General features: G+C 42.9%; 1 protein-coding gene across 9 annotated transcripts in view; it reads right to left on the reverse strand.

Moving 5' to 3' along the window:
* ATXN1 (ataxin 1) overlaps nt 1-25,061 on the reverse strand; it is a 456,230-nt gene that overhangs the window by 332,101 nt on the left and 99,068 nt on the right. For all 9 annotated transcript variants that reach the window (XM_017957607.3, XM_017957606.3, XM_017957605.3 and 6 more), the window contains one exon: nt 23,771-23,896. The gene's annotated coding sequence lies outside the window, so the exon portion shown is untranslated. The remainder of the gene's footprint in view (nt 1-23,770; nt 23,897-25,061) is intronic.

A 25,061-nucleotide genomic window follows, 5' to 3' on the forward strand; every position in this document is an offset into this window, starting at 1 on the left:
CCATCTGCAGCCTCAAAGGGAGCTGAGTACTTGCCAACAGACACCGCCACCTCCCCTCCCCGAGGTTCCTCCCTTGCGAGAGCGTGTCATGTGGCTGCCAGGGCAAGGCAGAAGTGTAGAAAAGGCACATCTCGCAGGCTGTCCAGGAGCGTTAGAGCAAATATGTCCAGAGCAGTTTCAAGTGACTATAGACCCAAGGCTCCGAGCTAATTAATAGAAAGTGAAGCAATGATAGTGACAGCTCAAGGCAAGGGTGTGAAGCTCATGTCATTCGGTAAAGACAGCCCAAGGAAAAATCTCCTAAGGGCAGGACATTTATGCTGGCACCTTATTTGCTTTGCAGACTAACACATTTCTGTTAGAAATATGTCTTTACACGCCAGAGAGACGTTACAAGGTGTTGGCCTGCTAGTAATTACAGCAAACCTGCGCTACAGCTAACAATATAACTCTAAATTCACTTGCTTCTGATTACCTACCTGTCACACAGAAGGCTGTTCTTCACTCCAGCTGAACAAACCTATTAGTTGTCTGGTTTCTTGATGTTGAACTCTCATAAGCAATTATCTCCAGCCTGAAATGCCCTTTTGTCTTCTTTATACAAATCACTACTATTTCTTCTTAGAAAACAGTTTAAACCACTTCCTCCCTTAATCCATCTAAACTAACCCCATCTGGTTCTGGCATCCATGCAATCAATAGATTTAGCACTTACTTAGCAAGCACCACCATGGATTTCTCTGTAATGAAAAAGTTAATCCTACACATGCCTTATATGTAATCTTGGGCAGGTCCTCCTCTTTCCTGGGCCTCAGTTTTCTCATCTGTAGAAGGAGGATAGTACTCCTTACCTCATAGGGTTGTTTCTGAGAATTAAACATTTATTTTTTTAAAAACAGCTTTATTAAGATTTAATTTACATATAACTCAAGTGTACAACTCAATGCTTTTTAGTATAGTCACAGTTTTGTAAAACCAACATCACAATCTAATTTTAGATTTTCATCTCCAAAAAAGAAACCCTGTGTACACTAGCAGTCACCCTGCATTCCTCTCCCACCTCGGGCCTCTGCAACCCCCAAACTAACTTCTGTCTCTATGGATTTGTCTATTCTGGACATTTCACATGAATGAAATTGCAGTATGTGGTCTCTCAATTCGCATGATGTTTTGAGGTTCATCTATGCTGTAGCATGTATTAGTATTTTGTTTATTGGGTTTTTTTTCCTGATCAATATTCCATTAAACATTTATTTTGCGTGTGTGTGTGTGGGGGGGGACACATATTTCATGAGTGCAGAGTGCTCAGCTCATACTTGGGGACACATCACTCTGAAAATGTCTATAGCTTCCATTACCATTGGCATTATTACTATCGTTTTGTCACTTTTGTTTATAATTGCACTGGTCTCCACCAGTTGATTATTAAGCTCTAGAGCAGCAGTTCCCAACCCCTGGGCTACAGACCTCCTGCACAACAGGAGGTGAGCAGTAGGCGAATGAACGAAGCTTCATCTGTATTTACAGCCACTTCCCATTGCTCAAATTACTGCCTAAGCTCTGCCTCCTGTCAGGTCAAAGCAGCATGATATTCTCATAGGAGCGTGAGTCCTCCTGTGAACTGCACATGTGAGGGATGTAGGCTGCACCCTCCTTATGAAAATCTAATGCCTGATGATCTGTCACTGTCTCCCATCACCCTCAGATGGGACCGTCTTGTCGCAGGAAAACAAACTCAAGGATCTCACTGATTTCTACGTTATGGTGAGTTGTATAATTATTTCATTATATATTACAACATAATAATAATAGAAATAAAGTGCACAATGAATGTAAATGCATTTGAATCATCCCAAAACCATCCCCCACACCACCCTAGTCCCTGGAAAAATTGTCTTCCATGAAACCAGTCCCTGGTGCCAAAAAGGTTGGGGACCACTGGTCTAGAGAGAAGGAGCTCTTCTTACACACTGCCCAGAAACTGAGGATGTGACAGAAGTTCAATGAGAGCTAACTAAACAACTAAGTAGCAACCTGACAAGGGCTCAGGCAGCTCCAACGAAACCTACGCTGCTGCCACCACTTACAAAAGCTCATTCATATGTGTGAGTTCAGGCAAAAACAAATACAGTCGTATCTGATTCTTTAGGCAGGACACTGACCAGATAATTAATTTGTCTGAATCTGCAGAGAAATAATTTCAAAAAGGCTTCAGAAAGACAAAGAAAATCCACTGTGGCCCACAAGCATCCAAATGCATCCTGAAAACATGAGTGGAGGAAGGCTGAGCAGGTGTGGGCTGGGGAGGGAGACAACCCCACACAGCAGCCAGCACAAACACAAAGTGACGCCCACTGTGCCGTGGAAGCACAGGCAGCACAGTCCATGCAAGGGAAATGCGGCTCCCTACAAGGTGTTTCCAAGGTTCCAGTTTTCCCAGAGCGCAACCCCAACCTCAGGCAGTGCACAGTTCTCCCAATAAGTCACTCGCCCATGGAGATCACCAAACACCTGAATTGACACCACAGGCATTTCCAACCTGTGTTTCTGACCACCCTCCCCACGACCTGCCTCCCTTACATCCTTTCTGTTTTCCTTTCACATGGTCCTGTGATGTCTCTTACTCTTTCAGATGCAAAATGTCACAGCTGAAGGGAACCTCCAAGGATGATCTAGGCTACCGCTCTCCTCTTCATAGGGGACGAAACTGAGATTCCAGAGAGGCTGGTGACTTTCCCAAGGTCACAAAATTAGCTGTGCAGCAGGAACTGAAACCTACATTGTGTGACCACTCCCCTCCTCCCAAAGCAATTTAGTTTCCAACTGGACCTCATCTGCCTACTTGTTTCTCCCCCAGCCCCCAGGCAGCCCTTCACTGTGGTTGCTGAGTCATCAAGAGGAGTTTTGTTGTCAAGCAAGCCACTGGGACAGGCCCTCATGTCTTCAGTAGGACAAAGTATATTTGGTCACTCCCCACTTTGTGGTCACCCTGCTCTGCCTGATGCATGGGCACCTTCTGCCCATGCCAACTGTCATTAACCCTGAATAGTCTATGCCATCACACCCCATTATGACTACTGACTAACATAAAAGGTAAGTGACTAATAAGTGGTATCATGAATTAATATGAAACCTTTTATACAGACAGACACTTGATTCCATAAAAAAAAGGGGTTATATTTTCTTGGGGTCTTTTCTTCCAGGTCATAGCAGCGCTGTTTCAACAGGAAATGTCATAGCTTGAATGCCAGGTGCATTTTTAAAAATAATCTAAACTAAATTAGCTTTTACATCTAACAACAGCTTAGGAATAATAAAGGAACTCTTTGAAAAAGGAAGAAAGAAACTAATTCAGCACACTAGAAGTCAACAGCTGTTTCTCCAATCAAAGTCACCTATAACAAGTGAATTCACAGCAGGGAAAATCACCTTAAAATATCCATGTTGAATTAGGAAAAAATGTTTCATAAAATAGCCATTACATTAATTTTTCTTGAATTGGCATGGGACAAGAAGCTATATAGTTCAGTTCTGCTAAACACCTAAAAAACTCTGATATACTGCACGCTACGCCAGGCAAATCGCAAGTTGGTGGGGGGATTCCCAGAAATACGTGAATCACAATTGTGACTCATCAGTTTGGGAAATTTAGGACATGATCACTATCAGTCAAACATGATATTATTATCTGCCAAATGTCCAAGATATAAATTTCCTTGGAAACAGCTGGCAGAGGTAGGCAGAGCCCTTTAATTTTCCTAATTTGTGGGCTGGCAGATTTTTTGGAATTTCACATACTAGTATGAAAGAGAAATAAATATGTTTTAATTAATGCATACATATGCACAGTTTATACGTATTCATAATCAGGGGTGGATCCAGTCTGTGAGGTCTGCAGTTTATAAAACTAGTTAAGGGGTGAAGGAGCGTGCATGGGGTGTTAGGGTCTTCAAGAAAAGATCTCAAGAGCCAGGCATGGTCACTCACACCTTAATCCCAGAACTTTGGGAGGCTGAAGTGGAGGATCGCTTGAGCCCAGGAGTTCAAGACAAAACTGGGCAACATAGTGAGATCCCATCTCTACAAAAAATACAAGAATTAGCTGGGCATGGTGGCATATGCATCTGGTCACAGCTACTCAGGAGGCTGAGGTGGGAGGATCACTTGAACCTGGGAGGTTGAGGTTGCAGTGAGCCAAGATCACGCCACTGCACTCCAGCCTGGATGAAAAAGCTAGACGCTTTCTCAAAAAAAAAAAAAAAAAAGCTGCGCAAAATTATCAACTTAAAATTAGGTACAGGGTCTTAAAAAGGGCCTGCATGAGTGAGAAGCCTTGACATTGAAGTGTCACTAGCTTCCACATAAATCTTCCTGGCCCACAATGCATGCACACATCACAGCAGTGGGAACACATATAAATGACGAAGATCAACATATTTCATTATAATTCCCTTCAATGCCAAGTATATAGTAAACACTTTAGTACACATTTTTGCTGAGTACAAGTGGCTACATAGAAATGTTTACACATTATGTTGTCGAGCTGTTAAATGAATTCCAATATGTGGCTTTACTACCTCATCAGGAAAACCTGTATCCCACAGTCATTTATCAGGCAGCAATGTCTAGCTTAGGGAAACCCATCTGCAGGTTCCTAAGCAAGTAGCCCAGATTAATATCATAGTGCAGCTGGTCGGTGGCTATAATTAAATGCAGAAGTGGTATTGCAAGTGGAAGCCAGCTGGACTTCCTGGGTCTAATGGGGACTTGGGGAACTTTTCTGTCTTACAAGGGGATTATAAAATGCACCAATCAGTGCTCTGTAAGAACGCACCATTCAGCGCTCTGTAGCTAGCTAGAGGTTTGTAAAATGGACCAATCAGCACCATGTACAATGGACCAATCAGCGCTCTGTAAAATGGACCAATCAGCAGGACACGGGCAGGGACAAACAAAGGAATAAAAGCTGGCCACCCCAGCCAGCGGCGGCAACCTGCTCAGGTCCCCTTCCACGCTGTGGAAGGTTTGTTCTTTCTCTCTTCACAATAAATCTTGCTACTGCTCATTCTTTGGGTCCCCGCCATCTTTAAAAGATGTAACACTCACTGCGAAGGTCTGCGGCTCCATTCTTGAAGTCAGTGAGACCACAAACCCACCGGAAGGAACCAACTCCAGACACAGGCTCACCGCAACCTCCGCCTCCTGGGTTCAAGCGATTCTCCTGCCTCAGCCTCCTAAGTAGCTGGGATTACAGGCATGCACCACCATGCCTGGCTAATTTTGTATTTTTAGTAGAGATGGGATTTCTCCATGTTGGTCAGGCTGGTTCTCGAACTCCCAACCTCAGGTGATCTGCCTGTCTCAGCTTCCCAAAGTGCTGGGATTACAGGCCTAAGCCACCATGCCCGGCCCCTGTGTTTCTTTCTTAAGACTTTTGGAGCTCCAGGGGGCCAGGGAAGTGCAGCTTTAACCAGCAGCAGCCGTTATTCTAACAGAAATCTGAAAATAACACATTCACTCTGACATGCCAACTCACTACTTTTTTTTTTTTTTTTTTTTTTTTTTGGAGACGGAGTCTCGCTCTGTCACCCAGGCTGGAGTGCAGTGGCCGGATCTCAGCTCACTGCAAGCTCCGCCTCCCAGGTTCACGCCATTCTCCTGCCTCAGCCTCCCGAGTAGCTGGGACTACAGGCTCCCGCCACCTCGCCCGGCTAGTTTTTTGTATTTTTTTAGTAGACACGGGGTTTCACCGTGTCAGCCAGGATGGTCTCGATCTCCTGACCTCGTGATCCGCCCGTCTCGGCCTCCCAAAGTGCTGGGATTACAGGCTTGAGCCACCGCGCCCGGCCCAACTCACTACTTTTAATTGTGGCTCATTAAAGATGTAAATAGAAGAATTATGTTCACCTCTACTATAATTTCATTGCTGCAGTAAAATTACAATGTTTCACTTCTATGCAGAAAGGAATACTTCTTCTCTGAGTAATAGCACCACAAGTTGAGGCCTATGATTCACCAATTCTCCAACAGTAGACATCACATGTGACTGCCTGGTGTTGGACAGAGGCAGATGGACAGAATGTTATTTTTCTTTAATGAAAAGAAAGGACACATCAGTTGAAAGATGCAACAGGTGCAACTCATTTTATTGCATTTCACTTTATTGTCCTTTGCAGATATTGCCTTATTTTTTTTTCAAATTGAAGTTCTGTGGCAACCCTGTGTCAAGCAACTCCACCAGCATCATCTCTCCTACAGCCTGTGCTCACGTTGTGTCTCTGCCACATTTTGGTAATACAATATTTCAAACTTTTGCGCTGTTATGGTGATCTGAGATCAGTGCTCTTTGACGTTACTATCAGCATTGTTTTGGGGCACCATGAACCACACACCCAGTATAAGATAATGAATTTAATCCATAAATGTCGCATGTGTTCTGACTGCTACAAAGACTGGCTGTTCTCTCTCCCTCCCCTTAGGCCTCCTTGTTTCCTCAGACACGAGAATACTGAAATTGGCCGGGCGCGGTGGTTCACACCTGTAATCCCAGAACTTTGGGAGGTCAGGAGATCAAGACCATCCTGGCTAACATGGTGAAACTCAATCTCTACTAAAAATACAAAAAACTAGCCGGGAGTGGTGGCGGGCACCTGTAGTCCCAGCTACTTGGGAGGCTGAGGCAGGAGAATGGGGTGAGCCTGGGAGGCAGAGCTTGCTGTGACCCGAGATCGCGCCACTGCACTCCAGCCTGGGTGACAGAGCGAGACTCCATCTCAAAAAAGAAAAAAAAAAATATTGAAATTAGGCCAACTAATAACCCTAAAATAGCCAGTAAGTATTCAAGTGAAAGCAAGAGTGAGTCACATACCTCTCACTTTACATAGGAAAACTAGAAATGATTAAGCTTAGCGAGGAAGGCATGTTGAAAGCTGACATGTGTCGAAAGCCAGGCTTCTTGTGACCAAACGGTTAGCCAAGCTGTGAATGCGAAGGAAAAGTTCTTGAAGAAAATTAAAAGTGCTACTCCAGTGAACTCACCAATGATAAGAAAGTGAAACAGCCTTATTGCTGATATGGACAAAGTTAGAGTGGTCTGGATAGAAAAGCGAACCAGCCATAACATTCCCTTAAGCCAAAGCCTAATCCAAATCAAAGCCCTAACTCTCTCCAATTCTATGAAGGCTGAGAGAGGTGAGGAACTTGGAGAAGAAAAGTTTGAAGCTAGCAGAGGTTGGTTCATGAGATTTAAGGAAAGAAATTTTCTCCAAATGCTGATGTAGAAGCTGCAGCAAGTTATCCAGAAAATTTAACTAAGATCATTGATGAAGGTGGCTACAGATTTTTCAGCATAGACAAAGCAGCCTTCTATTGGAAGAAAATGCCATTTAAGACTTTCATAGCTAGAGAGGAGAAGTCAGTGCTTGACTACAAAGCTTCAAAGGACAGGCTCACTCTCTTGTTAGGGGCAAATGCAGCTGGTGACTTTAGTTGAAGCCAATGCTCATTTACCATTCCAAAAATCCTAGAGCCCGAAGAATTATGCTGAATCTACTCTGCCTGTGCTGTAGAAATGGAAAAACAAAGCCTGGATGAAAGCACATTTATTTACACCATAGGTTACTGAACACTTTAAGCCCACTGTTGAGACTTAATGCTCAGAAAAAGATTCCTTTCAAAATATTACTGCTTATTGACAATGCACCTGGTCACTCACCTAAGAGCTCTGATGGAAATATACAAGGAGATTCATGTTGTTTTCATGCCTGCTAACACAATACCCATTCTGTAACCCATTTCAAGTCTTATTATTTAAGTAATACATTCTGCAAGGCTATGGTTGCCACAGAAAGTGATTCCTCTGATGGATCTGAGAAAATTAAATTGAAACCTCCTGGTAAGGATTCACCATTGTGGATGTCATTAAGAACATTTGACTCATGGGAGGAGGTCAAAATATCAACATGAACATGAGTTTGGAAGAAGTTGATTCCAACCCCCATGGATGACTTGAGGGGTTCAAGACATCAGTGGAGGAAGGAACTGCAGATGAGGTAGAAACAGCAAGAGAACCAGAATTAGAAATGGAGCCTGAAGATGTGACTGAATTGCTGCAATCTCATGATTAAACTTCAACAGATGAGGAGTTGCCTCTTATGGAGGAGCAAAGAAAGTGGTTTCATGACTGGGCACAGTGGTTCACGCTTGTAATCACAGCACTTTGGGAGGCCGAGGCAGGGGAATCACGAGATCAGGAGATAGAGCTCATCCTGGTTAACATAGCTAACATGGAGAAACCCGTCTCTATTAAAAATACAAAAAAGCCTGGCGTGGTGGTGCACACCTGTAGTCCCACCCACTAGGGAGGCTGAGGCAGGAGAATTGCTTGAACCTGGGAGGCGGAGGTCGCAGTGAGCCGAGATCATACCACTGCACTCCAGCCTGAGTGACAGAGCGAGACTCCATCTTAAAAAAAAAAAAAAAAAAAAAAAATAGTTTCACGAGATGTAATCTACTCCTGATGAAGATGCTGTGAACATTGTTAAAATGACAACAAAGGATTTGAAATATGACATAAACTTAATTGATGCAGTGACAGGTTTGAGAGGACTGCCTCTAACTTTGAAAGTTCTACTGTGGGTAAAATGCTGTCAAACAACGATGCATACTACAGGGAAATCTTTCATGAAAGGAAGAGTCAATAAGTGTGGCAAACGTCATTGTTGTTTAATTTTAAGAAACTGCCACCGCCACCCCAGCTTTCAGCAACCACCTCCCTAAATTAGTCAGCAGTCATCAGCATAGAGCCAAGACTCTTCACTGACCAAACGATTATGGCTCAGTGAAGATGATCATTAGCAGTTTTTAGCAATAATGCATGTTAAAATTAAGGGATGTACATTGGCTTTTTTTACACAAAGTGTTACTGCATAATTAATAGACTACAATATGGTGTAAACATAACTTATATGCACTGGAAAACCAAAAATATTGTGTGACTTGCTCTATTGCAATATTTGCTTTACTGCTATGGTTTATAAGTGAACCCAAAATATCTCTAAGCAGCCGGCACAGTGGCTCACACCTGTAATCCCAGCACTTTGGGAGGACGAGGTCGGTGGATCACCTGAGGTCAGGAGTTCGAGATGAGCCTGACCAATATGGTGAACCCTTGTCTCTACTAAAAATACAAAAATTAGCTGGGCGTGGTGGCAGGCGCCTGTAGTCCCAGCTGCTCGGGAGGCTGAGATAGGAGAATTGCTTGAAACCAGGAGGTGGAACTTGCAGTGAGCAGAGATCGCGCAACTGCACTCCAGCCTGGGCAACAGAGCAAGGCTCTGTCTCAACAAAAAGGAAAAGAAAAGAAAAGAGAAACAATATCTCTGAGCTATGCCTGTGTCTAAAAAATTCTGAACTCTTCCTAACAGGCACTACAGAAATATAAGCCTGGCCAGGTGGGGTGGCTCACACCTGTAATTCCAGCAGTTTGAGAGGCCAAGACAGGTTGATTGCTTGAGCCCAGGAGTTCAAGACAAGCTTGGGCAACATGATGAAACCCTATCTCTACAAAAAATACAAAAATCAACCAGGTGCTGTGGTGCACACCTGCAGTCACAGCTACTCGGGAGGCTGAGGCAGGAAGATCACTTGAGGCTGGGAGGACGAGGCTGCAGTGAGCTGAGATTGTACCACTGCGCTCCAGTCTGGGAGACAGAGTGAGACCCTGCCTCAAAAGAAAAAAACAAAAGAGAAGAGAAGAGAAGAACACAGGACTATAAGCCTGCTTGCAGAAATTCTGAGAAGAATCTGGGCCAAATAGGAGTTCAAATAAAGTGAGGGGAAATCAGCTCCAAAGAGGCACATGAAACAAAGAGTTTGATCGTTTGTTTAATAAATGTTATTCTCTTCAGTTATTAAGGAGAAAAAAAGTCTGTATCTTCTCTGTGCCCATATTCCAATACAACCCAGTTTCTGAAATTAGAATGAGAACTTATTGATAATTACTGACATAATAAAGTATTGATAACAAGTACTTCAGAAAAGAATAGTATATTTGAAACAGTGTTATTAAAAATTAAATTATGGGCCAGACATAAAAGGACAAATATTGTATGATTCCACGTGGTCCCTAAAATAAGAAACTTCATAGAGACAGAGTGTACAATAGAGGTTACCAGGGGCTGGGAGGAGAGAATGGAGTGTTACTGTCTAATGGATGCAGAGCTTCTGTTCTGGATGACGAAAAAGTTCTGGAAATGGATAGTGGAGATGATTGCACTACACTGGAAATGTACATAACGCCACTGAATTGCACACTTAAAAATGGTTAAACTGGGCCAGGCTTGGTGGCTCACGCCCCAGCACTTTGGGAGGCCGAGGCGGGCAGATCATGAGGGCAAGAGATCAAGACCATCCTGGCCAACATGGTGAAACCCCGTATCTACTAAAAACACAAAAATTAGCTGGGTGTGGTGGTGGGCGCCTGTAGTCCCAGCTACTCAGGAGGCTGAAGCAGGAGAATTGCTTGAACCTGGGAGGCGGAGGCTTCAGTGAGCTGAGATTGCGCCACTGCACTCCAGCCTGGCGACAGAGCGAGACTCCGTCTCAAAAAAAAAAAAAAAAAAAAAAAGGTTAAAATGGTAAATTTGTGGTAAATTTTATGGTGTGTGTGTGTGTGTATACACACACTATATATTTATATATATTTTAAAAATCAAATTAAGGACACTTTCAGAGTAGAGTATCTGATGGATAGCCTGGTCCCTGAGACACAGCGTGCTGCTGTGTGCTGGCTCTCCCAAGTGGGTGAGAGTGGTTCCAGGCATGGGAAGGGATGATACTGATGCGGCCGCTCACCAGGAAAGTAGAGGTCACCATGTCCATTTTCACAAAGTGAGCACAGCTGCAGGTGAGCGAAGCCTCTGAAAATCAGCACCAGCAAGGATACCCAATATTGACGCTTCCTGATTTAAATGCATCGAGCAGATTTGATATTTTCGAGACTCTTAACAGTAGATCAATTTTGCAGAGCAGATAACCACTCCAAAACTGTTCAAGCTAACAAACACGGATTTGGGCCAAATTTACATAATATGTGCTTGTAGGTTCACTGGCCATGACCTTTGACAGCTGAAATTGAACTTTCCCCTTTCACTAAATGTCATTCCAAATTCCAGGCCGTCTTTGGAAGCAAACACTGCGCTGCCTGTTGCCATGTGTCTTTTAGATAATAAACATGGGTTCCACCAGATGGAAGAAGCAAAGTGCTTGCCCCAAATATTTAGGGTTCCTGCTAGGTACTCACACCCAAACTGCATCTACTGTGAAGAGTTAGTCGACTTTGCATTCCAACCCAGTGCAGGATGCTGGGCTCCTATAAGTGGCTTGTTTGATGGGCTCCCAGAGATGGCCAACTGCCAGCAGCATCATTTAGAATTCTGGTCCTGAGGACAGATTGTTGAAAATAATCTATTTCCATTCAACCTCTACAAAGTAGATTGGGTCCTTGTGGGGCTTTCCTTTCCTTAAAAGCAACAGTGTACTTACTTAGCAAAGTGGACTTAAACCAGTGGAAAATACTTAGTGGAGACTGGAAAACAGCAATAAGAGAGGTTCAATAGAGGGAGGGGGTGGTGGTAGACTACAGACCAAGGGCCAGGGAGCCGTGGTTTGAATCCCAGCTTTACCATCTCCAAGCAGCATTACATTCTTCAGCCCCACTGACCTCATCCATTATAATATTAATAACATATAATTTAAATGCAAAAATTACACTCTCTACCTTTAAGATTTCCTATGGGGATCAAATGAGTTGAAACATGCACAGGCAAAAAGCAGTCGCTCAATAACTTAACCAGTTTATTTCTTCTTTAAAAAGGAAAAGGTACAAAACGTGTTACCAGAGTTTTGTTGAGGAAGCTTTGAAAACAGACTCTACCAGTATTTATGGAGTATTCGCCATACTGACGGTCTAATACCACTCCACTGGGGAGCCCAGGATGGTGCAAGATGTATCTCCAAGGCTATGTGTGTGGTGGCACATGCCCATAATCCCAGCACTTTGAGAGGCCAAAGCAGAATTGCTGGAACGCAGGGCTCCAGCCCAGCCTGGGCAACATAGCAAGAACCCATCTCTACAAAAAAAATTAAAAGTGAGCCAGGTGTGGTGCCACATGCCTCTAATTCCAGGGCTTTGGGAAGCTGGGGCGGGAGGATCACCTGGGCTCAGGAGGTCAAGGATGCAGTGAGCTATGATGATACCACTGCACTCAGCCTGGGTGACACAGCAAGACTCTGTCTCTTAAACGAAACAAACAAAAAGATGTGTCTACAACTCCAGGGAACTGAAAAAGCAGATAAGTAAATCCCTGCTAAGTGTGATCATGACCCTCTCCTATTCAACAACCTTCAGTGGTTCTCCACCACTTAAGAAAAAATGGGATTAATCCCATTTTCTCATCTGTAAAATGGGGATAGCTGTGTTGAAGGGAGTTGTAATCAGAGCTAATTTATGTAAAGTCCCAACCACAGAATCTGATATACGGCACCACTCAGTGAATAGTTCACACTCACTGTTATCTATCATTATTAAATCAGACTATCTTTCTCACAGTCTCCCATTGTTCCACCTCACATACCTTAACCCGGGGCTCAAACTGGTTCACAACTTTCCTCAAATACGCTCTGCTCTGCACTCTCCCTTCTCCATGCCTTTGGGCACACGCCCTCCTGTGTGGAATGCCTTGCTCCCAGCTCTGTCAGGTGGAATCCCAGCCATTCTTCCGGGTCAGCTCCGATGCTTCCTCCAAGTCCTCACCACTCCCCAATCAGACTAAATATCCCCCTCCTTTGTGTTCCCACAGTGTTGCTTCACCTTCCCTAGCTGGGCCCACCAGTGTGTTTCCCCTAACAGTATAAATTCCTAAACCAAGTTCGTAGGAAGGCATGAAGAATAAACACTGGAAAAATTTTACTACAAACTGAGTAACTAACGAAATTCCATGAAAGTGATATGATAATAACAGCCACCATTTTTTGAAAGCTTTATGTGCATCAAGACTCATTTAGATTTTTGTGTTTGTTTGTTTGTTTTTGTTTTTGAGAAGGAGTCTCACTCTGTTGCCCAGGCTGGAGTGTGGTGGCGCCATCTCGGCTCACTGCAACTTCCGCCTCCTGGGTTCAAGCGATTCTCCTGTCTCAGGCGCCCGAGTAGCTGGGACTACAGGTGCCCACCACCACACCCCGCTAATTTTTGTATTTTTAGTAGAGATGAGGTTTCACCATATTGGCTGAGGTGGTCTTGAACCCTTGACCTTGTGATCCACCTGCCGCAGCCTCCAAAAGTGCTGGGATTATAGGCGTGAGCCACTGTGCCTGGCCTGTTTTATTTTTCTTGTTTCATGGATTGATAAACTGAGACCCAAAGAGATTAAGTCACTTGCTCAACATTAGACAGCTATTAAGTGGAAGTTCTGTATGCAAACCCAGGAAGTTTGCCTCAAGAACCTGCACTTTTCGACACATCATACTGTTTCTAAGCAGAATAATAACTATTTATTGTGAACTACCTCAGAAAACATATGGTAGCTGTCTGTAATCAGTTGTCTCAGGGCTGGGTTTTAAATATTTGAGATTTGGGGATTGAATATACAGCATAATGACTACGGTTAACAATGATACATTGTACACTTGAAATTTGCCAAGAGAGTGAATCTTAAATGTTTTCACCATGCAAGAAAAAATAACTATGTGAGGTGATGAAAGTATTAACTAACTTGATGATAATCAACATTTCACAATATATATGTATATCAAAGCATCATGTTGTACACAAATTTTATTTGTCAATCATACCTCAATAATGCTGGAAAAATAAATAAAGCCAGGCACAGTGGCTTATGCCTGTAATCCCAGCACTCTGGGAGGCCGAGGCGGGCCGAGGCGGGCGGCTCACCTGAAGTCAGGAGTTCAAGACCATCCTGGCCAATATGGTGAAACCCCCTCTCTACTAAAACTACAAAAATTAGCTGGGTGTAGTGGCGGATGCCTGTAATCCCAGCTACTCAGGAGGCTGAGGCAGAAGATCGCGTGAACCCAGGAAGCGGAAGTTGCAGTGAGCCAAGATTGTGCCATGGCACTCCAGCCTGGGCAACAAGAACGAAACTCCATCTCAAAAACAAAATAAAATAAAATAAAACTTTGGGATCCATCAAGGTACTCTGGTCTGGACATAGATCCTCAAGATTTCAGGAATAGTTCACTTGTCTTTTACATCCTTCCTCACTGAAGTTACTATTGCTTACAGACACTTCCTTTCCTGCTATAGCCAACACTAGGCAACCTTGGAGAGGGTACAGCCACAATATCACCACATGGACCCATATATACAGTCTGCAGAGGGCAGTTCAACATACGCACCTACTATACTGAGGGGCACCTTATGTTGTAATGAAAAGTGTCATAGTCTAATTGCCTTCCTGATTTTTTGTCACTAGGTATTTAGGATGCTTCCGAGCCCTGGCTCTCACAAAAGTGCAACAAAATATAGTCAGTACTTCCTGATGAATGAACTGTGACAGTCACCAAAAAAGTTTGCAACCCTATGGCTAGTGCAGCAGAATGGCTAAAGGGAAACTGGGAGTCTGCACATTCACCTTAGCCATGGTATATTTCATGATGGATCTTGTAAACAGCTGAAGGGTCAGGTTTTTAAATGAATGCCAAGATCAGGACAGACAAAAAAGAAATTCAGCTAAGGTTCTTTACTCTGCAAAACAGACAGGGATCAACTTACATGAAATGCTAAAAAATGACGTGGGTATTTAATGTTTCCAAGTCAGTCGTCAATTAATAAATGTTGGTGACTAATTTCTTAATTAGCTAATCCAATGACAGTTCACCTTTTGTCATGATTTTATAAACAAGAAAACTGAAGGCTGGGCAAGGATATCATGCAAAAAAAAGTGACAAATCTCAAACTGAAATTCTCTATTACAACTTACTGACTCGAAAGCATTAATAGGAAAAAACTCGATTTTATATATGTATATATACATATGCATACATATAATATAGAATAATACATACTATTAAGTAATCTTCCCCGATACCAAAATATTATTTTAAAAGATGTGAGTAGCATGCCTCACACACTGATCTTCATAAAATTCCATTCTGAATTCCTTGTCACAAGTACAAATGATGATTTTCTTTTTAGTGGCGTTTCTTACATGAAATATTAAAAAGCATCCTATTCCTTCCTTTGGAAAGAACTTTTGAGGAGCCAAATTAATTTTGGAGATGACTTTTCATTTTATTTAAGCCAAGTTATTTTTTTCTCTTTTGGTATTTTAGCCAAACAGACTTCTTAGAAATGAAAAAAAAAAAATAGTAACAAGTATATTCCTAGAGCGGAGTAGCCTTTCAGAATCGAAAATGTTACATCAACCCTCTAATGTTACCCAGTCTTGGTTTTTTAAATTCCCTTAAGAAAAAAATACCAGATATTCACAAAATGTGGCCAGAACTGGATGTGTCATTTATTTGGATTTCTGATTTGGCCGACATGGTTATGCATGACATAGAACAGTTAAAAAAGCAGTTTTTAGTAACCTCATAAATATGGCTTACAGTGAAGCTGAAGCAATTCTATCTGATGTTAGAATTTTCTAATGCCAAAGATATACTCCAGTAGTTTAGTTTAAATGATGTGAGGCTGAATTCAACTATTACCGTAAAAATCGTTTAACCAAAAACATCTATTTTTATAATTTTTATGAAATAGTAATTAGTACTAAGCTTATCCAAAAACATTTTTAAGAACCTTACCTGAAGGATTATTTGTGTATTTCTAAGTGGGCTCTTTCCTTTCTTCTTACCTTTGTAAATATTTATTAAACTGTATTATATGCAGGAATGGGCTTAACACTTGGGATACAAGGTTTAAAATAAGTCAATTTCTGTCCTCAGGAATCATTTACCAAGATAGCTATATGAACAAAGAATTGCAGTATAATAGTGGTAACACAGCAAGAGGATATTTTCCTTTTTTTTTTTTTTCCTTGAGATGGGGTTTCTATCTGTCTCCCAGGCTGGAGTGGAATGGTGCAGCCTAAACTTCCTGGGCTCAAGAAATCCTCTTGCCTCAGCCTCTCAAAGTGCTGACATTACAGATGTGAGCCACCATGCCTGGCCAGGAATTTCAATTAGGCCTCAACGAATGAGTGGGAGTTCACCAGGCAGAGAACAAGAGTCTCACGCAAGAAGAAACAACAGGAACAGGTGCATGGTTATTACATACACAGTACGTTTAGGAAGAAAAGAAATGTTATATGGAGGGATGGAAGGGATGGGAGTCATGGGAGATGAAATTTAAATGGTAAGTTGATAAGGAATTCCTAGGGGCCTTAGATGCCATGCATTGAAATTCACATTTTCCCTTATCAGGAGCAGAAAGCGAACAAAATCCTTTCCATTATTCATTTTACTTCACCATATTCATTTGCTACCAAAGGAGTACTTAAACACACACACACACGGATTGCCCTAATATTAAAAATACTTTCATTCTTGTTTTATTTACTTCTAGTCTTTGTGGATAGGCATAGATTTTTGTCATTGCTTTGTAATCAGTGTGTTTGCACAGTTTTGAAATAGGAATTTTCTACTTAACATTTGTTGGCTTTAGCTGAAAGCTGCCTTCTTCCATATTTTAAGTTTAGTCTAAAGGTTTCTCTGCACACAGTGAACTGTAACCTACCTGGATATGCAAACAGGCTGTAACCTATCCTTGTACCAATCTCTGAGTTTTGGCCAATCCCAGGCAGCCAATCGTTCAAACCCTGCTCAAATAAGGCAAACACCGAGCTGAAACCAATCTGGCTGTTTCTGTACCTCACTTCTGTTTTCTGTCCACTGTTTTCCTTTTTCTGTCTATAAATCCTCTCCAACTACACAACAGCATGTCAGAGTTGCCCTGAATCTATTCTGGTTCAGGAGGAGAGGAGTAGGGAGGAGCTGCCTGATTTGCAAAGAGTTCTTTGCTGAATTAAACTCTGTTAAATTTAATGTGTCTAAAGGTTTTCTTTTAACACATTAGATTATGAGTACTTTTCCATATTTCCACATACTACCAAAGATTTTCAAGTGTAGGAGTAATTCAATTGGACCATTTTTTTCATAAGATAATTCTCAAAAGAGTAAAATAAATGGAACATAGAAAGAAAAGACTTTAGGCAAGGCACCTCTTGGAAGCCGCTGCGGCAGTCCGGGCAAGTGATGCTGAAGGCCTGCAACAGGACGGGGGCCCGGGAGTGGAGAAGAATGGGTAAACTATCATATTAAAGAGGTGAAACTCAGGCCGGGGGCGGTGGCTCACGCCTGTAATCCCAACACTTTAGGAGGCTTAGGCAGGCGGATCACGAGGTCAGGAGTTTGAGACCAGCCTGACCAACATGGTGAAACTCCATCTCTACTAAAAGTACAGAAAATTAGCCGGGTGTGGTGGCGCATGCCTGTAATCCCAGCTACTCAGGAGGCTGAGGCAGGAGAATCCCTTGAACCTGGGAAGCGGAGGTTGTAGTGAGCTGAGATGGTGCCACTGCACTTCAGCCTGGGTGACAGAGAGAGACTCCGTCTCAAAAAAAAAAAAAAAAAAAAAAAAAGAAGAGGCAAAACTCCAGCATATGAGCTAGAGATGAAGCAGAGGAAGAGGAGGTGTCCAGCATCAACGAATGGTGGGCTAGTGACTCTGGAGTCCATAAATGTAGGACAATGACAAAGTCAGGTTTAGATTCAAGTTGAAGACACCTATGTGATATCCAACTGGAGTCATGTGGTAGGAAGTTGGAAATCATTGAGCTTAAACTCTGAAGAGAAAGAGATAGAAATACTAATTGTGTATGCAGAGTTGATGAGGACATCATGATGGTGGAGGTGCCTTCAGGGAAAGCATGTGCGGTAACAAACTCTAGGTCACTGCTTTTCCTTTTTACTCCAACAATGTGCACGTGTGCGAGTTCAATTCTGATTTCTTTTGATGCACGGCACATGCCTCCCTTCAAAGCTCTCAACTTGTCACTAAAGAAGGGGACTGACCTACCATGAAAATCCGCATCTGTTTTGATGATGCCTGTTAGAAGACTGCATTTCCTGAATGGGTGTGGTTTTACTCACAGCTATACAAAACCACACAGCTTCTCTGAAGGACTTAGGCAATTATTACCCTGTGATAGCATCAGCAAGAGGAACGTGTTAGAACACATTTAACAGAAGGCATTTTGGGTGCTGCTTTACGGAACACTGGCTTAAGTACCTGAAGGGAACTACACTCCTCTAGGCTGGAAAGCACTGCGAGAGCTTTCTAACGGTGGTCTTTAGAGGGTGTCCTGGACTGGTGCTTTTCCTATTTACATCTGTTCCAAAAGCAGCGCCTGTGGTTTAGGTGGTTGTTTGGAAATCATGCACCTCTCAAGGATGTTTCACGGTCAACGATACAAGTGACACAGTTTCTAACTAGACAAATGCTCTTTTAGAATCCATTTTTTCTGTTTTCCTACCATGGATGGTTACTTGCAAGGACATAGTACATGTACCACTAAAGACCTCCAAAACAGAAATGCCAGCCTCCGGCATTTTGCTAAAATCCTATACTCTGTAATTTTTAAAAAAATCTTGTCCCTCATTACTCCTCCACCTGACATCCTTTTAAACAAAGGCTCCAAGTCAATTATGCAGACAAGTGCACCTTTCTCTTCTGTAGCTGACAACCTGGCTCTTGCCTTCTGCAACCCAAAAACAGCCCATTGCTTCAGCAACTTGGGCTTTTTTCCTTCACTTAGATGAGAATTTGAGAAGAATCCACTAGGTAATACCTTTCTGCTCGCCAAACCTCCTCTAGTCAAAACTGAATAGAGACCTGAGAGAAGATACTTCTCCAACACTGTGCTTGAAGATGCTTGCTTTTTCACACAAACTGAATTCAGGATTGCCACAACTTCTCCAGGCAAAACTGTGAACTCAGCAACAGCCCCCCCCACCAAAAAAAAAAAGAAAAAAAGTTGTCAAAAAAATTTGTGAATGCATTTGGTAGTGGTTAGGTTAACAGCTAATAAATGTCCTGATGGCCACGCTGGTTCCTTTCTAGGTTAGTTAAGCTTCTATGAGTTCTTCTGTTTGGATTCCGTCTACCAGGGCTGGAGCCACCAGCAAGGGCATTCAGGAGGTGCATCAGAAGCAGCAACGCCCTGCAAATCTCTCCTGGATCATCCAAGGCCAGGCATGCCCTTGCTGGAACAAGAGGTGGAGGAAGGAGAGGGCCAAGTGTCACCACCGCAGTCTGCTAACATTGGATTCAAATCCTGAATCCACCACTGTGCACTGTGGGTGCTTTGATGTGCGTCCACTAGAGCTAAACTTGATCCTTTTCAGCAGCGGGACCACTCTTCTGCAACCAAAACTGACAACCTGCGAGGCCTAACAGCTGAAAGAAATACCACTCAGAATAAACTGCCAAGGGCAGCAGGTGTGGCTTTGGGAGCCAAGGATAAAGCTTCTAGTTTAGCACAGTCCCGTTCCCACCCTCAGATCTTTCTCCCAGCCTACTGCTCCAGCCCAGCTCCTCAAAGCTGACATCCCCACTATCCCAATCTTAGACAGGGGCTCCTGTCATTACCACCAACAGAGTCAGTGATTAAAAAAGATATAGAGACAAAAAAAGATTTCCAAAAGAGCCTCTGCCCTAGGGGAACACTTTATGTATTTAGAGGAAAGTGGGTTTCTAAAGGTTCAAAGAATATGCTGACCTCACATCCTGAAAAGGCTGGGCAACTGAAGAGGGAATGCAACTCTTATGGCTTGATGTTGCTTAGATCAACAAGCAAATATTTCCTGGACACCTACCATAGGCTCAGACCTGCACCCTTTGCTGTGGGAGAGGAGGCAAAGAGGAGGATGCACAATTATTTTCAGACAGTTATTCTCAAACCTTTGTGTGTAAAAGTTAACTAAGGTGAGTTTCCTGGGTCCTACATCCCCAGAACTTCTGCTTCATAAGCCTGGTGTTGCTGAATCTGCAACTTTAATAAACACATCCAAGTGATTCAGAAGCAAGAGGTACTGGGATTAGACCACCCTTGGGAAGCACTGGTCTGTGATTTGACTCCTGCCCTGAAGCCATGTGCAACCCATGTGCAATTGTGCTGATGGCAAACACTCACAGAGTAATGCACAACAGTACATTTTATAAGATGCAGGCCCTAAATGTGATAGAAGTTCATAAAGAGAGACCACTCAGGGCTGGGCACGGTGGCTCACGCCTGTAATCTCAGCAATTTGGGAGGCCGAGGCAGGTGGATCACAAGATCAAGAGATCAAGATCATCCTGGCCAACATGGTGAAACCCCGTCTCTACTAAAAATACAAAAATTATCTGGGCATGGGGGCGCATGCCTGTAATCCCAGCTACTTGGGAGGCTGAGGCAGGAGAATCGTTTGAACCTGGGAAGCGGAGGTTGCAGTGAGTTGAGATTGCCACTGCACTCTAGCCTGGCAACAGGTAAGACTCTGTCTCAAAAAAAGAAGAAAAAAAAAGAGAGAGAGACACCAGTCAGTGAAGTCCTGAGGGTTCAGGGAAGACTTTGTGAGTGACAGCCAGGATTTGTGGTCAGGCAGAACTTTGATAGAGACAGTCCCCAAGCAACTGTCTTAATCAAACCTTCTGATTCAGCATGACAAGGTGGCCATGGCATACAGCATAAATGGAGATGAAGATACAGGATAGAAAACCACCAGCAAACAGGTAAAGAGGCTTCCTATGTTGATTACAGGAAGGATACTGTCACCAGGAGAATCACAAAACTGGCACTTCCAGATAACACTGTGTTTGCATTTGCTTTCTACCACATTCATGTGGTTTCCTGCACTTCATAATTTAATATTTGTAAGAGAAAAAATGCTGTTATGAAACCCCAATAATGCACCACTTGAAGGCAGAAAGCCAGCTGCTAACAAGAGTGACATCTGAGCATCATTTCTGAAGCTCTGCTTCAGAAAGGGGATGTTTAGTAAGAAAGAACAAGAATAAATGCTATTCAATGTCAAACAAAGTGTGGGGATCCACAGGGTTAACGGGCTGGCAGATAACCAGTAATGCAATGACAGCAAGCACAGAGAAGGAAAAAGTCAGATCCCCTAAAGAAAAACAAAGGACAGTCATTCCAAAGAGGCCTATCTCGCTTATTTGGATATAATACTCAGGCCAGGCACAGTGGCTCGTGCCTGTAATCCCAGCACTTTGAGAGGCCGAGGAAGGATGATTGCTGGAGCCCAGGAGTCCAGACCAGTCTGGACAACATAGCAAGACCTTGTATCTATAAAAAATTGAAAAATTAGCCAGGCATGGTGGCGCACTCCTGTAGTCTCAGCTACTGGTCTGTGATGATCTGATTCCTGCCCTGAAGCTGTATGTACCCCTGATGAGGTGATGACAAACACTCACAGAGCAACGCATAGCAGTGGATTTTATATGATGCAGGCCCCAAATGTGATAGAAGTTCATAAAGAGAGACCAGTCAGCGAAGTCCTAAAAATTCAGTGAAGACTTTATGAATGAGAGCCGGGATAGTCCCAGTCTCATATAGTCCCAGAACAAGCTATGATTGCACCACTGCAGTCCAGCCTGGGCAACAAAGAGAAAGAGACCCTGTTTCAAATAAATAAATAAATAAATAAATAACAATAAAAATTAAAATAAATAAATAAAAATGAATATCATGTTCATTAAGCACTGTGCCACATTTTTAAAAATGTTACAAGGGAATAAATTATTTACTGCAGGCCAGTGCAGTGGTTCACATCTGTAATCCCAGCACTTTGGGAGGCTGAGGCAGGCAGATCACCTGAGGTCGGGAGACGAGACTATCCTGACCAATATGGTGAAACCCCATCTCTACCAAAAACACAAAAATTAGCCGGGCATGGTGTTGCACACCTGTAGTCCCAGCTACTCGGGAGACTGAGGCAGGAGAATCACTTGAACCCGGGAGGTGGAGGTTGCAGTGAGCTGAGATCGCGCCACTGCACTCCAGCCTGGTGACAGAGCGAGACTTCATCTCAAAAAATATATATATATATATTTACTGCAGATGCTGACAGTCCTGTTTGACCAAAAGGTTGGCTGTCAAATGGGCAAATGGGGCCAGGAGAACCACCTGAGGACCTGGCTCCTTTCCTCACTGGTTGATACAATGAGCCCCTTGCAAGCGACCTGCCACGCCCACACAGAAATTCTGTTGGGCAAGAACTGAAGTGGATAATTATTTAATTAATTACACTAGAGGGAACTGAATTATAATTTGCAAGAGACCTTGGAGATCATTTAGGCACATAGATTTTTTTTTTTTTGAGATGGAGTCTCGCTCTGTGGCCCAGGCTGGAGTGCAGTGGCACAATCTCAGCTCACTGCAACCTCTGCCTCCCAGGCTCACGCCATTCTCCTGCCTCAGCCTCCCGAGCAGCTGGGACTACAGGTGCCCACCACCACGCCCGGCTAATTTTTTTGTGTTTTTAGTAGAGACAGGGTTTCACCGTGTTCGCCTGGATGGTCTCGATCTCCTGACCTCGTGATCCGCCCACCTCGGCCTCCCAAAGTGCTGGGATTACAGGCGTCAGCCACCGTGCCTGGCCTAGGCACATACATTTTTAAAGGCGAGTCATTCGAAGACGATGAGTAAGTTCTCCAAGGTGACCAAGACAGGTGGGGCAGACCTAGGCTTCAATCTGAGGACTCTGCTTTCAGGTAATATCATGAATGGGGTTGATAAAAAAAATCCTTGGAAGTCCACATTATTTTGGTGTATGGTCTGGAATGTTTTTATCATTTATTTATAGTTTAGGGTGTTTGAATTCCAACCTCCAGACTGAGACTGTCATTCAAGGGCCCATGTATAGCTAAAAGTTACTCAGTAAATGTTTGCTGAACAGGACTTGGAAACCCCCATTATCTTTTACCTTGCCCATCACAATAGTCATGCATCGTTTAATGACAGGGATATGCTCTGAGAAATGCACTGTTAGGTGACTTTGTCACTGTGCAGCATCACAGAGTACTTACACAGGCCTGGATGGTACAGCCTACTACATGCCTGGGCTGTATGGTATAGCTTATTACTCCTAGGCTATAAACCTGGACAGCATGCTACTGTAGTGAATACTGTAGGCAACTGTAATACAATGGTAGGTATTTGTGCCTCTAAACACATCTAAACATAGAAAAGGTACAACAAAAAGAAAGTATTATAATCTTATGGGACCACTGTAGTATGTGTGATCTGTCATTGACTGAAACTTCATTATGTGACACATGACCATATTTGATCACAGAGGCAAAAAACTTGCTATTAAATTGAATCTACTTGCTCTCATGCAATTAATCCCTTATGGTTTCAGCTAAAATGGAGTATCTGGTGGATGTAGTTTGTTTGCTGTTTGTGTGTTTAGTTGTTTGGGTTTGCTTTGTTTTTGCTTCTGTTCTTTTTTCTAACCACAAATGCATTCTACTCAGATCACACTATTCTGCAAGTTTCAGAAAGAAACACACTAAGTAAATGTGGTTGCTCTCTCAGCGCTCTGACGAGGACAACATTTTCTCAAATGTCCTGTTGTTTGGGATGTAGAGATATAGCAATGCACTTGAAGAAGAAGTTCTGGTACACCAATGAAGTGATGCCTGATGACATTTAAAGCTAAAAAATGTCAAGTCCTTTGGATGACTTACCAAAAACCATTTGTGTTTCAAGACCATCCGTGCAGGCTGAAATCCACTCTTTCTCTCTTGTTCCTGGTCTGCAGCAGCACTACGTTTGAAGCTTCAAAATAGACTCTTTCACTATGCTCCAGTATGCTGCAGTCAAACAAAACAAAACACCAAGTCAGAATGAAAATGCCACTTCAAGCAGTTAGTGGATATTCAGGGGAAAATCCCTGGCCTTTCTCAAATGTAGATTTCATAACCTCAAACAAGCATGTTAATTATCAGGATGAAGCCATCTCACTTCTTATCTACATAAGGCGCCCTAAAATACTGGAGGTGGGGTGTGGGAAGGCCGAAAGAAAAAAAAAAAAAAAAACCAAGCACGACACTGGGGAAGGTAGCAGGTCTTGAAAATCAGGATATACACCCCGTGGGAATGCACTTGCAAAATTTCAAGTTTACCGATTGAAAGATGTGAATAAAGAAAACTTCATTACATTTAAGTGATTAAAAGACTGATGTGCAGTATCAAGGGTAGAAAATGAGGAAAGTTTGTTTCAAATGAAAGACTCAGACTGACCAACTGATGTGAATACTTTTTAAATAAAGAGCTATTAAGATGGAACAAAAATGGTAAAGCGTAAGAGAGAGAACATTTTCCATTTTGCCCTATAAGTAGGTAATGGATGGGTTTCCCTTGTGTGATTCTTGATAAATTGATAAAAACTTTCTCCACCCAAGTTGAAAAGCAGTCGTTACTTTACACACTGAATATGAAATGAATGTTTAAAATATGCATGCCTCTTTACCCCCACTCGGAGCAGCTGATAAAGCCTACACATTAGAACCCCGTCTGACAAAGTCACTCTGAAAAGTTCCTTTCTGCCTTGTGAGCTTTTAACGCTCGCTCCTCACAGGCTGTTGTTTAAGCATCAGATGCTTAGTCAAATTCACCCCACTGTTTGTTTTTTGACAATGGCCATTTGAGAGCCTAGAAACAGTCTTCCAAAGATGTCTGCCTCCTTTTTTAGCCTTTTATGAGCTCATACTCATCTGTGTTGAAAACCCATTAGCCGACTGTCATCCAGTTCCCTAAGTATGGTGGCCACATCATACTTGTAACTCTAAACTCTATAAATCTCCGAAGGTCCCGGGGGGATCATCAAAGATTGCATCAAGTGACCAAGTTGTAAGAAAGAGGATATGCTCGTATGCCTCAGAAGCTTACTGTGTGAATAACTGATTCCTTGAAAGCCTTCTGTAACTATTACTTTATGGAATAGTCAACCTTTTTTCCGGAACATTTGGAGAGTTG

Source organism: Papio anubis, chromosome 6, assembly GCF_008728515.1.
Source record: "Papio anubis isolate 15944 chromosome 6, Panubis1.0, whole genome shotgun sequence".
Lineage (NCBI taxonomy): Eukaryota > Metazoa > Chordata > Mammalia > Primates > Cercopithecidae > Papio > Papio anubis.